The 17,400-nt window shown below is 36.2% G+C and overlaps 1 non-coding gene across 1 annotated transcript; it reads left to right on the forward strand.

Annotated features, from left to right (window-relative positions):
• Nucleotides 1-16,604: 16,604 nt before the first annotated feature.
• LOC121231270 (small nucleolar RNA R71) lies at nt 16,605-16,710 on the forward strand. The gene has a single exon (XR_005929334.1). It is a non-coding gene; the product is annotated as a small nucleolar RNA R71 (small nucleolar RNA).
• Nucleotides 16,711-17,400: the final 690 nt, after the last annotated feature.

Below are 17,400 nucleotides of genomic sequence, written 5' to 3' on the forward strand. Positions count from 1 at the left end.
GTTAATAAATTAAATAAAACACAATTTCCTTTCATTATCATCTTCTTTCTAGCCAAATTTAATGAAGAAGAAATCCATTTTAGGTCTTGAAGCATTCAATCATCTCCTAGCTCAATTGTAAGTTAAATTTTGTTTGATTTTTAGTGATTTCTATGTTTTTGTAATCGTTGCAGCTCAATCTAACTAGCCCGTACATTTAATTTCGAAATTGTTCAAGATTTTAAGAGTTACCATTGATGAGTTTATGTGTTCTTTGGTGTTTGAAGATGAAATTTGAATTTTTGATGATAGATTTTTATGTTTTGTAAAGTGATTTTTTGATGAAAATACGTAATAGGGATTAAATTGTGAAATGTGCAAATTGTGTGGTTGAAATGTGAAATAAATGAAAGTTTTGGACTACTAGAGAGTTATGTATAAATCGGCCAAGCATGGGTTTTGTTGAATTGTGTGATTTTTGTGTATTTTTGAAATAGGGACTAAATTGATTAAATGTGAAAGTTTAGAGGCTAAGGTGTAAAAATGCCCAAACCTGTATTTTTGGATTAATTGAATGAGTAGATGAATAAATAAGTTAATTTTGAATTCACATAGATCAAGAAATAAAGAATTCAGATTTAGATCGGGGGAAATGTAAGGTTATCGAGTAGTCGACCCGGTCCATTAATTCTAAATACAAGGTAAGTTCGTATGTATTAAGCACTATAATAATTATGCTTTTGGTGCTTTGATATTGCATAAATTGTATATACGGGACTACATTTATGTTTGACAACAAATCGGCTATTTGTGGCACTTAGTGTGTGATTCGACATAGCTTCGACTATATATGGCATTTAGTGTGCGATTCGACATAGCTTCAGCTCTATATTGCACTTAGTGTGTGATTTGAGATAGCTTCAGCTATGTACAGAACTTAGTGTGTGAGATATTAAGTATGGCACTTAGTGTATGAGACATTGAGTATTCAACGGTATTCTATGTATGTATGAACTTGTTAAGGATTGGTATAGGTATGTACTTGTATATTATGAGCTTTAAATCAAAGAAGTTACAAAGTTTTTATATAAGCGTATGAATAAGCAGGTGAAAGGTTTGTTAGTAATCATAAAGTACATGATAATATGTTTGGATTTATGAATGTCGTATTTGTGATTAGTCAAGTTTATATCATACGAGCTTACTAAGCTGTGAAGCTTACTTCGTGTTATTTTTTCTATGTTTTATAGTGAATCAAGGCTAGATCGGATCCGAGAGTCATCAGGAACATCATCGCGCTATCGAACATCTAAGTTGGTACTTTTGAATTTTACATTTATGGTATATGGCATGTATAGGCTAGATGTGGTATTTGGTTGTGATTATAGCCATGAGATTTGGCTTGTAAATGAAGTTAATATTAATGTGTGTTTGGCTATTAGAAGTGGTTTATAAATGTATTTATTTTGGTTTGTATATATATAGCCATGAGTGATGGCTTATTTTGGTTTGTTTTGGCATGGTTGTAACCAAAACATTATGGAAGTTAAAATGGTTATGTGAATTATGATAAATGAACCTTATTGTTTGATTTTTTTTGGCCTGTATTTGGTTAAGTAAATGGTAATGATTTGAGAATTGGAATAGATGAAATTATAATGGAATGAATTGTGCATTTGGTTGACGATTTTGGCTACCTAATTGTATAATGAAATGGTACCATTTTGTCTTGTGTAGGTATTATGAAGTTGGGTGGCAAATTGGCCTTGCAAATTGCCTATTTTTGTCCACATAGGCAGAGACACAGGCGTGTGTCTCAGCTGTGTGTGACACATCGTCATGTTATGTAGTTGTGTGTCCCCTGGTGTTGAAATTGAATTGAAGCCAGTATGATCCACACGGTCTCACACATGGGCGTGTGACTGGTCGTATGGTACAAGTCAGTATACCTCCTAATTGGCACACGGCCTAGCACACGGGCGTGTCTTTGGTCGTCTGATACATGCCAGTATGTATGCCCTGTTTCCACACGGTTTGAGACACGGTCGTGTCTGGAGCTATGTAAGGCACACAGCCTGTTCACACGGGCGTGTGACCCTTGTATGGTTGATATTTTTCAAAGTTTTCAAAATTTTCATATGTTATCAGTTTAGTCCCAAACCACTTCTAAAACATGTTTAAGGCCTCGTAAGCCCTTATAAGGGACAATGAGATTGTGTTCAATGATTTATGAGAATGAATGCTTTATGTTTGATAAATGTATGCTATGTGTTGTGAATTAATCGGTAATCCCTTGTAACCCTACTCCGGGGACAGATACGGGTTAGGGGTGTTACAGATTGTCCTCAATGCATGCACAGACATGAATCATAAATGCAAGAATATATTTACACCTTGAATGTCATGGGAAAAAATGATTGTTATGATGCAATAAAGTAAAGGGAAGAGAACTCCCCTACCTTGGAGCTTATTATTGTTGCTTCAATTGCGATGGGTGGACTTACGTGCCGAATACTTATAACCCATTTTTCTTTTTAGTGATTCAATTGGTACGTCATCTTCTTCGTTGTCAGACTTAGTGATCTCATCAATGAGGCGATTGATTTCACGGTCTTTTTTAGTCATTTTTGTGGTAGATGTAGGTGGGATAGATGTATTACTATCCTCTAGTGTTACTAGTGTAGGGTTTGCTTTTTAAGTCCCCTTATCAATGGTCTCTATGTGGACTAATTTAGTCCCTAATTTAGTCTTTTATGTGTTTTAGCTAGGGGATTTGGTTTCTATCTCTTAGTAGTAGGGTTGGTGGCTCCAGGTTCTGTTGAAGCTGGCTCTACTTCGGCCATCCCTTCTTCAATAAATGCCTATAGTTCCTTAGGAAATTCAGGGCTTGGTGAAGTTCTTCAAAAGGGACCTTTTCATAACAGTATCTCTCTTCTCCACATAGGCCTATAAAATGGCTATTCGTTCATGCACCTTTTCCAAGTCTGCAGCAATCTGAAGTTACTAACTCTCAAAGAGATTGAGTTGCTTTTATAACCTCTCAAATGAGCTGAGCACTTGCTACTTAAATAGACTGCTAGAATTAGAAGGGTTTAAGAAAATGCTCATTCAAATAATGGAAATCCAATGAAAGCCAAGAGTTTGATGATATTTATTTTGCATAGTCTTCAACAATAAAAGAAGAAATAGAAAACAACAAAAATAAAATTTATTTTAAATCTAATCTAAAAATGAAAAGAAAAGAAAACCTAATCTAAAAATATGAAAAACTAAGAAGAAAACCTAATCTAAAAATATGAAAAACTAAGGAGAAATGTTCAACCACCAAAATTTTTCTTCCAAAGCTTATAAAATAATATTTATAGTCTACTTGTAAAATCCCACCTGACGAAGCCTTAGTGTTTGATGCTGTTTGTAGAAGTATTGTAAATAGAGTAAGTTATGAATGAGCAGAGTATTACATCTTGCTTGGTGTATGAAATTTTAGGATTCGCCTTTGGGCAAAGCTTGTATTTGGGCGAGTTGGAAATTGACAGACTCTTCTGTAAAGTACACGCTGCCCAAGCCGATAGATAAGTATGTTGAATCCTTATAGTTAAGTCCTTATCGTCAAGACCTAAATCTAGAAGGAACGTTTATTATTAGTATTATCTTAATATTTTGATTCAACGATTTGGTTAGCCTAAAGAGAATTAGTTTTGAATGAAATAAAGTTACTGTAATGATAGGACATGCATTTAAGATAAGAGAGAAAGTACGTAATCATGTTTATCGAAAGAAAAGTAGTGTGGTAATTTAACTTACCCACTAGGGTTTTCCTTTTGTGTATTTTTGTATAAAAACAAACCTCAGCTTCTATAGTAAGTTTATGCTTTCTTTGGCAACCAACTTACCCTCTCAAACTTTCTCTACATTTTTTTCTCTTGAAAAAGTCCTAAACTTAAGGCTTGTTGCATGATTTGGGTTAGTTGTATTCAACCAACATCTTCATCGCTTAACCTTTACTCAAGATACTCCTGAAAGCTCCCAAGATAAGGGCGTCCTGTTGTTTAACCTTGGTGCACTTTTCTGGTGAGTTTCTTCTTACTCCATGTGTGTTTAATGCTTTCATAATGGGGGTTTAATGTAAATATACCTATTCTATGAAAATAAGATGTTGCTGCAAGTGGGATTGATGTTTTTCGTCAATAGTCTATTTGGTATATTAATGTTAAATGTGTATGAGCCTTTATTCATGTTAAGTCGTAGGTCTCTTGTCTCTAAAATTAATCGTATGGTCTGAAAGGAAATGTAAATGAATTCATAGAGATGCCTTGTAACAACCCTAACCCGTCTTTGTCGCCAAATTAGGGTTACAGAGAATTACTAAACAATCAAAACATTTAACATCTTAACACTCAAATAAATTAAATGAATTATAATCCATTCAATCATATACATCCTATCCTTAAGTCGAGCCTTCAAGGCCTTAAAAATAGGTTGGAAGCAATTCGAGACTAATTTAAGACAAAATGGAAAGTTTAGGATAAAGTTGCAAAATTTACAAATAGGGGTCATACGGCTGTGTGCCAACCCGTGTCCTCACCCGTGTAACTCTTTGAGTAGGGTCACACGGTCGTGTTGCATGCCCGTATGCCAGGCTGTGTAACTCACTGACTTGAACCTTAAGAAATCCTCAGATGTCACACGGGTATGTGACAACCCATGCCCTAGGCCGTGTGAACCCAAAAATGCACCTAAATTCATGCCATTTCAAGCCTAACCCATAATTAACTAACAAATCCATTAGGGCACACATTCAATAGTTTCAAACACAATTAAACGTACAATTTCAAACAAACTAAATCACCTAACCAATATGTCATTCAAAGGCACCACAATAGCATCAACACATCATTTACCAACACATGCTAACATTACCTCAATTCATGCATAAAGGCCTAGTTCAAATATATGCTAAAACATGTCTCAAATTTACCATTTGTAAGCCATCATCAACATGCCAAAAAAACCTTGTTCACAAGCACTTTAAAGTACCAAAATGACATAGCATAATAAGCAATACAAGTCCATCAACCAAACATTCTTGAAAACATAACATACCAAATCACCATTACATATCATCGTATAGCATAATTGAATATTCAATACATACCATTATTAACCTTGATCAGAAAATACTCAAAACTACCAAATTAACTGCTGAATAGTGTGATAGGTCTCTGATGAACTTCCAAACAAATCAATCTTTCCAATGATCTATAGGAAAAGAAAACAACTAACATAAGTAATAATGCTTAGTAAGCTCGTATAAAGGCAACTTAACTACAAAGCATATTAGAATAAACATCTAGGCATAATTTTCATTATATCTTAAGCTAAATTTCATTTTCGATTCATTACACTCTCATGAATAATTGATGCATATATATTTTTTCCTTATAAGCATTTCATATAACCATTTCACTTAAACGTTTCTTCTTACCATAACACTAACACATTTAACATATAATCATTTTGTAATTCATCTTTCGTTTCAAACTTTTATATAAATATATCATTCTGGAATCACTTACTTTCACTAAACAATGTAAAAATTAAATAAATAGATTAGTCATACTTGTTATTTGATCGCGTCATTTCGTGATAGGTTTTAAATATTTCTAATTACTCGTTCTTGAAACAACTATTATCGCGATGTAGGCAAGTGTGCCTATCGAACTGAAGTATAATTTTAGGAAGACCGTATTGTCAAACCCAAAGGAACTAAAAGTACTAGTAATGACTGTCTTTTTATTATCTAGCACAAGAATAAAGAGGTTTTTGTTTTAACTAACTAATTATCTAAACTAAGAACGCACAGAGAATGGAATTGGGGAATTGCTTTTGGAAAAATCGATTGAATGAAGACAATACCTAAGGAAAAATCCACCTAGACTATACTTGTTATTCTGGCTCCGAATCGGATGATTTATTCATTTAACTTGTTCCGTAGAGATCCCTAAGTTATTTTATTATCCCTATTCAAGACTAATAACGTCTAATCCCTAGATAGAATAACCGAGACTTTTCTCTAATTAACACTCTAGGTTGCATTAACTCGATCTATGGATCCCCTTATTAGGTTTCACCCAAATCTGACAAAATCTTGTCACCCTATGTCTAGGCGCGCAATCAACTCCGCTTAATTATGAAAAATGTACTCTTAAACAGGGTTTATTCCTCCTCTGAATAAGAGCTTATCTTGAATCAGTATCCTAGGATATCGAAACAAGAATAAAGAACACATAATTAAGAACAAGTCAAATATTTATCATACAATTCAGAAAATAATAACAAGATTCGTATTAGGTTTCATTCCCCTTAGGTATTTAGGGGATTTAGTTCATAACTAAATAAGAAAAGATCTCAGAATAATAAAGAGTACAAAACATAAAGAAAACCCAAAACTCCTGAAGGGAAATTGAAGAGAGATCTTCAGTCTTGATGATGAATCCGGCTTCTAAGATGAATCAATCGGCTTTCTTGGAGTAATTCCTTACCCCCTTACTCCATCCTCCATTTTCTTCCTTCTCTAGGGTGTATTTATAGGCTTTGGAATGCCCAAAAGCCCTCAAAATTAGCCTTTTCCGAATTGGACTCAACTTGGGCTCGGCAGGGATACGCCCGTGTGCGATTACTCCAGGCGACGCTCGAGCCTGCCAAATTGATATGGCCGTGTGGTTTGCCCGTATGAGGAGGTCCAGGTCGTGTTGATTTCATACTTAGGTCCGTTTCTCCTTCCTTTCGTTCTCCTATGCTCTCCTAAGTGTAAAAAATGAAATTAAAGAATTAGGAGCATCGAATTCACCAATTCTAATGGAAAATCATCCATAAAATGCATTAAACATGGGGTAAAAATATGTATAAATTATGGTTTATCAAATACCCCCACACTTAAGCATTTGCTTGTCCTCAAGCAAAATTCCCAACTCATAATCAAAATAAATTCTTCTCAACTTATAATTTCTATCGATAATATCTCAGAATAATCCATAGGTAATCATACATTGAGAATTTAACTAAAAGAATATAAAAGTTTCAAACATTCCAAGTTAAGTATTTAATCATGCAAACATAGGTGTCTCTCCTCATTTAAGTAATTACCTTTGATTCAGAATACCACAGAGTTTCACATCCTCACTACAGATTCACTCAAATCACTCGAGGTGTTTAAGGACAATAAATGAAGCACTCAATAGTCAATAATGAAAAGTCATTACCATAGGCTTGCATGAAAATCAAATCTCCACCACTATAATTTAAGATGATACATCAATCAAAAGGACTTTAGAGGGTTGTAATGAGGTTTGGTTAGGGGGTGTGGTCACAAGCTAAAAGAATGGGTTAGAATCGAGATTGAATTGAAAAATTACCTAACTAGAAAAAGAGTTCATCATTTCTTGCGTACAACAGAGCTTCTTCTCAGACTAAGGAATTTAGCTTCTGAAGCTTACAAACAAAAGATCACTACTAATATGTATACATGTTTTTTTTTAAAGAACACATTAAATTACAAAGTAGAATAAAACATAGCTAAACAACTATTTCAATTCAAATCTCGACAAAAATGGAGCTTAAATTAATTTAGAGGATTTCAACACTAATAGGTTAAAGGTTAATATTAAGGGTAATACAAGAAATGGCTTGTTAGGCTTAAGGGGGTTCACTAGGGGTTAATTGTGGAGGTAGGCTTTTCATGGCATGAGTGGGTTAATCCTAAGTACCTTAATCATTTTGACATATCAAATCAAATGGTGTGGTCTCAACATGAATAATCAAGCAAGTTCTAGAATAACAGTTCACCACTGACGCACTCAAAGCAATAATAAAAGTGAGCATGAAAGAATTAATAAATGCTCAAAAGGCTCAAAAATCTCACAAAAATTATGGCTTTTTAATGTTTAAAACTTGTGGATCCCAACTCAAAGTAATACCTAAATTTTGGGGAAACAACCTAAAATTTTAAATTCCTAAAAATCAACTTATCATGCTTGATTCTCTAATGTCTTAAAGTTTAAACAATCAATGCATAAATGCCTATGTTTTAATTCAAGATATATCAATCAAAATCAGAAATTAATCAAAATTTATCATAAATATGATATGAGAGCTTTTGAAGAGAACAAGGCAGTTATTCAGGGATTTTTCTAATAATAAAATAAATATCCCCCCACACTTAGGACGTACATTGCCCTCAATGTACAAAGATATGTATTAAAGTATAAAAATAAGATAGGGGGAGAAGTGAAACTTCATGTATTATGAATGGATGATATTCTTGGATTAGCGAGATCGAGTATTGGAAATTAATCTGGATGTCAAGCATGATTCTGAATGATAAAAAGAGAGTGAAGGGAATAATCTTGATAGTAGTCACAAAGATAAGCCGTGTTTAAAAGGAAAACAAATGAATCTTAAAAACTTAATGAAAGAAAAATAAAATAAAAGAATTATTCCAATTTCTCAAATGGCACAGCCGGTGCACACGCCTGTATGGGTCGTGGCTTGGCTGTGTTTGTCAAAAATTAAGGTGTCGTCACACGGCCTTCTGGCACGCCCATGTGTATAGGCCGTGTGGTTATATGATCATGTTACACGACCGTGTGTGATGTGATTCACTTCTCCCACAGTCGTGTAGCTCTACATACGTCTGTGTTATTTTGATAGTGTTGTCCACGGCTACTAGACACAGGCGTGTTGCATGCCTGTGTTCATTTGGCAGATTCGGCTACGGCCATGTCACACGGCCGTGGCGCTTTCTCGCGGCCCGTGTTTGGGGAAATCTTTTACCCTGTTTTTGCATAGCTATATCGCACGACCATGTTTCCATCCGTGTTGGTCACATGACCTTAATCACGGCCATGTGATCGGTCGTGTGGTGTTGTAACATCCTGATTTTCGGGTTTTTCGCAATTCTTGATATTTTAAGTAAGTTTCTAAAATTTGGTATGTGATTATGGAATTCATAATTTGGGTATGTAAATGGGCTTATGGAAGGCCCATGAGTTGGCCAAAACCCGGTAGAATTTTTAAATTTTGGACTTAGGAGTTAGGGGTTCTGGCTAGGTGCCCTTATATAAAGTTGTGGGTAAAATGTATCACAAAAAGAGCTTTAATAAAGTGGCAAGGGTGACTCCACTAAGCTCTTAAAAAGGTGGCGTGTGGAGCATAAGGGAAGACAGGGGATCGATTCCCTGTGTTGGCAAGTAAGAGTATTTATTTTTATGTGCAGGAAGGGTAAGTGTTGGAATCCAAGTGGATTCTGTAAGAGGATAGTTTGGATCAAGTCAAATGCATGGATTAAGCAGGGATAAGGGGAGAGATTTTAGGGATTTGATATGAAGATAGAGTTGGCCAAATAAGGGAGATTGGAGGGGGGACTTTCGGCAGAGGGGTTTAGTTAGGGATTTTCGGCACTTAGGTATTTGTGTGCCGTTTTCTCCCTGGAGGATTAATCTCTTTCTCTCTTTTTCTTTTGCAGCCGAATCTACCATCTCTTCTTCCATCTTTTCTTCCTTCTCCTTCTTTCAAACCATCCCACTATTCCCTCAATTCACCCATTGTTTCTTTCATTTATCTCTACTTCTGCCGAGATACCGCAAAAAGCCGAAATCAGTGAAGATAGGGGGTGCCGATTCTTTGTGACCAGAAACCTTTTCTTTCCTTTTCAATTGTTGGCATTCAATTCCTTTACCTTTTAGGCGTACGGATTCAAGAGAAGAAAGACTGTGGTAAGTGCTCGAACTCTAAACGATTCCTAGAGTAACTTTTGGCCAAAAGTAGAAACCCCTCTAGTTTAGGGAGGTGGCCGAATATGGGTATAGGCCTTATGGGGTCTTCTTTTAATATTTTTGTGGTTTATTTAGTGGAGGAGTAGCAAGGTGTAGTGTCGAGTTGGAGTAGCTTGGATCACCGGAGTGGCTAGACCTAGTCATCAATCGCAGCAAGGTAAGATTCCTAAGGCCATTATGGATGGTGGCCGAATGTGTAAGTATTAATATTAGAGGATTTTTGGTTTGGTTCAATTATGGGAAGCTGATTATTAACGATGGATATAGGAGAAATTGTGTAGGAGATCTCGTCGAGGAATATCGCCAAACAGGTGTGTAACGAACCCTTTTTCATAGCTTAAAGTGATAGATGCCGAAAAGCCAAAATGCCAAAATTCTGGCATTTCGAGGACTTGTGAGCAAACGAACGCTCATTAGTTAGTTAAATTCGTTGAGATGATGATCAGGAACATTGGAAACGGTAAGATCGTGATTTTTGGCATTTACGGTAAGTTGGGCCTCGAGGGGTTACAATAGGGCCCAATAGGCTTTCGGGCCCATTTGGGAAAAATTGGTAGAAAACGAAAATCTGTTAAATTACATGTTAAGACTATTAATACTGTTATGGATATGGGCTAAATGGGCCTAGATGACAAAATTGGCTAAGTAGGGCCTATTAGGGGTTTTAGGCCCAATAACTCGGTTTCACTAAAAGTAGGCCAGAAACGCTGTTTAAACAAATGAATAGTTAGTAATTGATGATGAACATGGAAAAATCCCTAAATTTTGGTAAAATTACGATATTACCCTTATAATATGGAAATGATCATTTTTGCCCTTAAGTAAAAATGACCATTATACCCCTAGGGTTTAAATGTGAATTTTGATACATGGGATTTTAGTAAACATGGTATGTATGATATGCACATGACATGTATGCTATGCACATGATATGTATGATATGCACATGATGTATTCATAAATGCATTGGGTTGGGCTTTTATACGGATGAAGGAAGTGCAAAAGGGCTTATGCCCCAGTTATTAAAAGGGCTTATGCCCCAGTTATTAAAAGGCTTATGCCCCAGTTATTAAAGGGCTTATGCCCCAGTTATTAAAAGGGCTTTTGCCCCAGTTATTAAAAGTGGCTAGGCCTCTAGTTATATGATAAAGCAACTATGCTTCCAGTGGAGAGTTATGGCGGGGTGGGTCGAGTTAATCCCTACATGGTGTGTTGGTTGGTACGGGTGGAGAGTAGCGGATGGTGGGTTGAGTAGTCTCCCCAAATGGGCTTGCATCTCTCATTGACATTACATGTGATATTGAAATTGGCCTATAGGCCATACCGTTTACAGTAAAGGCTTCGGCCCAGTAATATGAAATATGAAAAGGCTTCGGCCCAGTGTTATGAAATATGAAATATGAAAAGGGCTACGGCCCAGTACATGTTGAGATTGGATTTGGGCTTAGGACCAACAGGCTATTATTGTTTCGGGCTCTAAAAGGGGCTTGTTGCACACTGAGTTTCCAAACCCCCTTTCCTTAACCTCGCAGTTGAGCCTTGATGTGGGGACTTGGGCCGGAGGGGATTCAGAGTAGCCACAGTGATCGTCTTTGGGCTTTTAAATAAGTGTTGGTTTTCATTAAATTTCCTTTAATTATTATTTATTTTTGGGTTGTAATAAGGCCATTTTAACTTTCCTTTTATTTATTTTTGGGATTATTTTTATTTTAATAACTTTAAACCTGGTTGATAATTATTCAAATGGGCTAGACTTAGGACATGTTTTCAAAACGATACTTGTTTTCAAAGCATCTCAACACCATGATTAATCGATTTATCAAAGACGTCCACTTAAACGAATTTAAACACGGTATAACAAAGTGTGGCTATGGTTGTGGGCATGTCTAGGATTGGATCCAATCAAAGAGCTTGGTACTTAAGCAGCCTTCATGGCTCACCTCCTCTGTCTTGGATACCTACCTGGTGCTCAGCTTCCATACACTTTGTTAACTCAACAAAAAAATATGGTTTTTAAAACACTAAAACGGAACGTGGGTTTTCAACTCCAATGTGGCACGTCAGATTCGGCCATAACGTCTGGGCTGGGTTTGGGATGTTACAGGTGTTGGGAACCTGTGCTTCAAATACTCTGTTAGTGACCTAAATGTTTAAAACTTGAAATTTAAATAATTTAAAACCATTAGCACTCGGGTTGCCTCCCGAGAAGTGCTTGTTTATAGTTGAAGCTCAACTGTTACCTTGTTGGTTTATTCAGGGCAGTTTGTGGAGTAGTAGCTCCTCTCCATTGTCTTTAAAATTTTCACTATTATAAAGTTTGAGACATTGTCCATTTACTTTGAAAGTATGGTATGATGGGTGACTTACCTCTATGGTGCCATATGGGAAAACAGTTTGAATTACGAAAGGTCCTGACCATCGTGATTTAAGTTTCCCAGGAAACAATTTGAGTCTTGAGTTGTATAGTAAGACAAGATCTCTAACTTCAAATTGTTTTCGTTGTTTTAAACGAGTGTCATGGTGCCGCTTTGTTGCTTCCTTGTATAGGCGTGAATTTTCGTATGCATTGGCTCGCCACTCATCAAGCTCGTTCGGCTGCATCAACCTATTTTTTCCTGCAATTTCGGGATCAAGTTTTAGAAATTTAATAGCCCAAAAAGCTTTATGCTCGAGTTAGAATGGTAGAAGACAACTTTTTCCATAAACAAGTTGTAAGGTGATGTTCCTATAGGGGTCTTAAAAGCAGTTCTGTAAGCCTATAAGGCGTCGTCTACTTTCATTGGCCAATCTTTTCTATTTGATTCTACTATTTTTCAAGGATCCGTTTGATTTCTCGGTTTGCTACTTCAACTTGTCCATTAGTTTGAGGATGGTATGGGGTGGTTGTTCTATGATGAACTCCATATTTCTTAAGGGCTTTTTCAAATTGGGTATTACAAAAGTGATTGCCCCTGTGACTGATAATTGTTCTAGGTGTTCTGAATCTCGAGAAGAGTTTCTTAAGGAAACGTACTACCACTCTAGCATCATCAGTAGGTAGATCTTGGGCTTCCACCCATTTGGACATGTAATCAACTGCTACTAAGATGTATTTATTCCCAAATGAACTGAGGAATGGGCCCATGAAATTGATACCCCAAACGTCAAATATTTCACATGAAAGCATATAGTTTTGAGGCATTTTATCACGTCTAGATATGTTACCTGTCCGTTGGCATTTGTCACATGACGTAACGTACCTATTAGCGTCTTTTAATAACGAGGGCCAATAAAAACCTAATTCAAGTATTTTGTGTGCGGTCTTAGTTCCACTATAGTGTCCTCTGGTTAGCCTTGAGTGGCAATGTTCCAATATTTTTTATGTTTCTGATCTTGTAACGTATCTTCTAATGACGTGATCTGCACATCTACGAAACAGAAAGGGATCGTTCCAAAAGTAGTTTTTCACATCATTAAAGAATCGCTTCTTTTGCTAGTGTGTTAACCCTTTTGGGATAATGTTAGCAGTTAAAAATTTTGTGATGTCTGCAAACCAAGGTACCTCAAAGTCAGATATAGCGAAAAATTATTCTTCAGGGAACGAATCATTTATTTCAACTTCATCTAGTTCTCTGGTGTTAGAGTTCTCAAGCCTGGACAGATGATCAGCCGCGAGATTTCAGCTCCTTTCTTATCCTGAATTTCTAAGTCGAATTCCTGCAATAGGAGAATCCATCGAATAAGTCAAGGTTTGCATCAGTTTTAGTTAAAAGGTAGCGAAGGGCGGAATGGTCAGTGTAAACAACAACTTTAGATAATATGAGATATGATCAAAATTTATCAAATGCAAAAACTACTGCTAGCAACTCTTTTCCCGTAGTAGTATAATTCTCTTGTGCAGATGTCAAAGTTTTGCTAGCATAATGATAGGTTGAAAATGCTTATCTCTCCGCTATCCCAATACTGTACCTACTACAAAGTCACTCGCATCACACATTAATTCAAATGGTAAATTCCAATCAGGTGCAATTATAATTGGAGCATTAATTAATTTATCCTTTAGAGTATTGAATGCTTCTAAGCACTCCTGATTGAAATTAAAAGGTATATCTTTTTCTAGCAATTTAGTCAAAGGTTTAGCTATTTTAGAAAAATCCTTAATAAATCTTCTATAAAAACCAGCATGTCTTAAAAAGCTTCTAATAGCCTTAACCGAACTAGGAGGGGATAATTTTTCGATTGTTTCTATTTTAGATTTGTCCACCTCAATCCCTTTACTAGAAATTTTATGCCCTAATACAATACCTTCTTGAACATGAAGTGACATTTCTCCCAATTAAGCACAAGGTTCATTTCCTCACATCTTATTAAAACTCGTTTTAAAATTTTAAGAGAGAGATGGAAAGAGTTACTGAATACCGAGAAATAAACCATAAATACTTCCATGATATCTTCCACGAGTTCGTTGAAGATGCCCATCATATAGTGCTAAAAAGTGGCAGGAGAATTATATAATCCAAAAGGCATTCTACGATAAGCGAACGTACCACATGGGCATGTGAATGTCGTCTTTTCTTGATCTTCAAGGGCTATTGGGATTTGGAAGTAACTAGAGAGTCCGTCTAGAAAGCAGTAATACATTTGTCCAGATAATTTTTCCAACATTCGGTCAATGAATGGCAAGGGGAAATGATCTTTTCTTGTGGCATCATTCAGTTTCCTGTAGTCTATGCAAACTCTCCATCCTGAGACTGTCCTTGTTGGGATTAATTCATTCTTCTCGTTGGTCACAACTGTCATGCCTCATTTCTTAGGGACAACCTGCACTGGACTTACCCAAGAACTATCAGAAATAGGATAAATAATTCTAGCATCTAGAAGTTCAATTACCTCAACTTTTACAACTTCCTTCATGTTAGGGTTCAATCGTCTTTGAGCTTGCACACACAGTTTGTATTCATCTTCCATCAAAATTTTGTAGGTGCAAAAAGAAGGGCTGATTCCTTTAATGTCAGAAATTTTCCAAGCTATGGTCTTCTTATTGTCTTTTAATACTTGGATTAATTCCTCTTTCTCCTTGGGTTGCAAGTTAGAGGCAATAATAACTTGTAATGTAGAATCATTTCCAAGGAATGCGTATTCCAAGTGGTTTGGTAATTTTTTTAACTTCCAGTTTAGGTGGCTCTTCAATAGAGGGTTTTTTCTTAAGTTCATTGTTTATCTTAAGCCCCTCATATTCTACTTGTCTTGAAAAATGCTCATTAGGTTCATCATCTATCTCCTCTTCTTGAGCTAGATACAGTTTCGTCGTGTCCTTTTGTAAAGTTTCCTAAAAAAAATCTTGAGTAGTATGATCAATAGAGTCAATAAAATAACATGAGTCATTCTGTTCCCTAGAAAACTTCATAGCATCATAAATTTTAAAGATAATCTTCTTGTCACCTACTCTAAGTACCAATTTACCGTCATCCACATCGATTATAGCGCTAGTAGTGGCGAAAAATGGACGCCCCAAAATTAAGGTTACTTCCACATCTTCATCTATGTCAAGCACAAGAAAGTCAATAGGAAATATGAATTTGTCTACTTTCACAAGTACGTCTTCTATAATGCCTCATCCTAGTAGGTTTAGGTTCCCCAAGTCCAAGTTGTTTGAACATTTTATATGGCATAAAATTAATGCTAGCGCCTAAATCAGCTAGTGCTTTCCCAACATTCAAACTACCAATTAAGCAAGGGATAGTAAAACTCCCTGGATCTTTTAGTTTGGTTGGCATCTTGTTTTGGAGTATGGCTGAGCGAGTTCTACTGTAGACAAGTCCTCAAATTTCCTTTTATTTGTTAGAAGCTCCTTTAAAAATTTTGCGTATGTACTCATCTGCGAGATGGCTTTAACAAAAGGTAAGTTGATATGTAATTGCTTAAAAAGTTCAAGAAACTTACCAAATTGTGCATCAATGCGGTCTTTTTTCAATTTTGCTAGGTATGGAACTGGAGGTTTATATTCCTTCGGCACTATTTTGTCACTATTTTCGGGTTTTTCTTCCCCCCTTTCGCTTACCACGGCTTCTTGTGTTTAGCTTCTTTTCAGTTTCCGCTAACACTTTCTCACTCCTTAGCGTAACTGCTTTCACATGCTCTTTTAATTTGGTGTTACTAGGTAAACTTCCTAGTGCTCTTTTTGAAATTAGTTTAGAAAGTTGGGCTATCTGAGTTTCGAGCCCTTAGATCGACGCTTGTTGATTTTTAAGTGTTGTCTCGGTGTTCTGGAAATGAGTTTCTAACAATGAAATAAACTTTGAGAGCATCTTTTCAAGGTTCGGCTTCTTTTTCTGTTGGTAGGGTGGTTGTTAGTAGCCGGGAGGTGGTTGTGGTCTTTGATTTCCTTGACCTCTCCACGAGAAATTGGGGTGGTTCCTCCAACCTGCATTGTAAGTGTTACTATATAGATTGTTTTGAGGTTAAGGATTTAATTGCTTGTTAACCATGTTGTGGCCATAAGGTTGGTCTTCCAAATGGCTTGTTCCACCTCCATTTGCTTCGCACTCGATTACTGGGTGAACCAGAGAAGAACTAAGAAAACCATCAATCTTTTTATTTAAATGTTCTACCTGATTAGAGAGCATGGTGACCGAATTGACGTTACAAATGCCAGCTGTTTTTGTTGGCTTTGTCCTCACGACTTACCATTGATAGTTATTCAGTGACATCTCCTCTTTACTATTGATGGTTCCGCCAGCAGCTGCGTCAACCATTTGTCGAGTCGAAGGATTCAGGCCATTATGAAACATTTGAACCTATAGCCAAAGCGGTAACCCATGGTAAGGGCACCTTCTCAAAAGGTCCTTGTATCTCTCCCAAGCATTGTAAAGTGTTTCTAAATCCATCTGCAAAAAAGAAGAGATATCATTACGTAATTCAGCCGTTTTAGCCGGCGAAAAATATTTTAGTAAAAAATTTTCGGTCATTTGCTCCCAAGTACTAATTGACCCTCGTGGTAACGAGTTCATCCACTGTTTAGCTTTGTTCCTCAATGAAAAAAAGAATCACCAAAAATGAATGGCATCATCAGAGACGCCATTAATTTTAAATGTATCACATAGTTCTAAGAAGTTGGCTAAATGAGCGTTGGGATCCTCATCCTGCAAACCATCAAACTGAACAAATTGCTGCATCATTTGAATAGTGTTAGGTTTTATTTCAAAAGTATTTGCAGCTACAGCAAGTCTAACTATGCTCGATTCAGTTCCTGTTAAAGAAGGTTTAGCATAATCATACATAGCGCGTGAAATAGTATTTTGATTAACCACAATTGCAGAAGGTAGCTGATTGCCTTGGTTTTCAGCCATCTCTTTGGTTGGGGGTTGAGTATCGTCTTCTTGCTCGTTCTCTGTGTATCTTGAGATTCGCCTTATTTCTCTTTGATTTCTGCGAACTGTACGATCGATTTCTTCGTCAAAAAGTACTAGTCCTGACGGTTTTTTTCTAGTCATAAACTATAAAAACCTGCCAAGAGAAGGAAAAAGTAAATTAATAAATAATAATAATAAATTAAAGTGCACGAAAAATAAATGGCTAAAGTAATAAAAATTGAGTGTTCCTAATATTT

Source organism: Gossypium hirsutum, chromosome A06 (assembly GCF_007990345.1).
Source record: "Gossypium hirsutum isolate 1008001.06 chromosome A06, Gossypium_hirsutum_v2.1, whole genome shotgun sequence".
Classification (NCBI taxonomy): domain Eukaryota; kingdom Viridiplantae; phylum Streptophyta; class Magnoliopsida; order Malvales; family Malvaceae; genus Gossypium; species Gossypium hirsutum.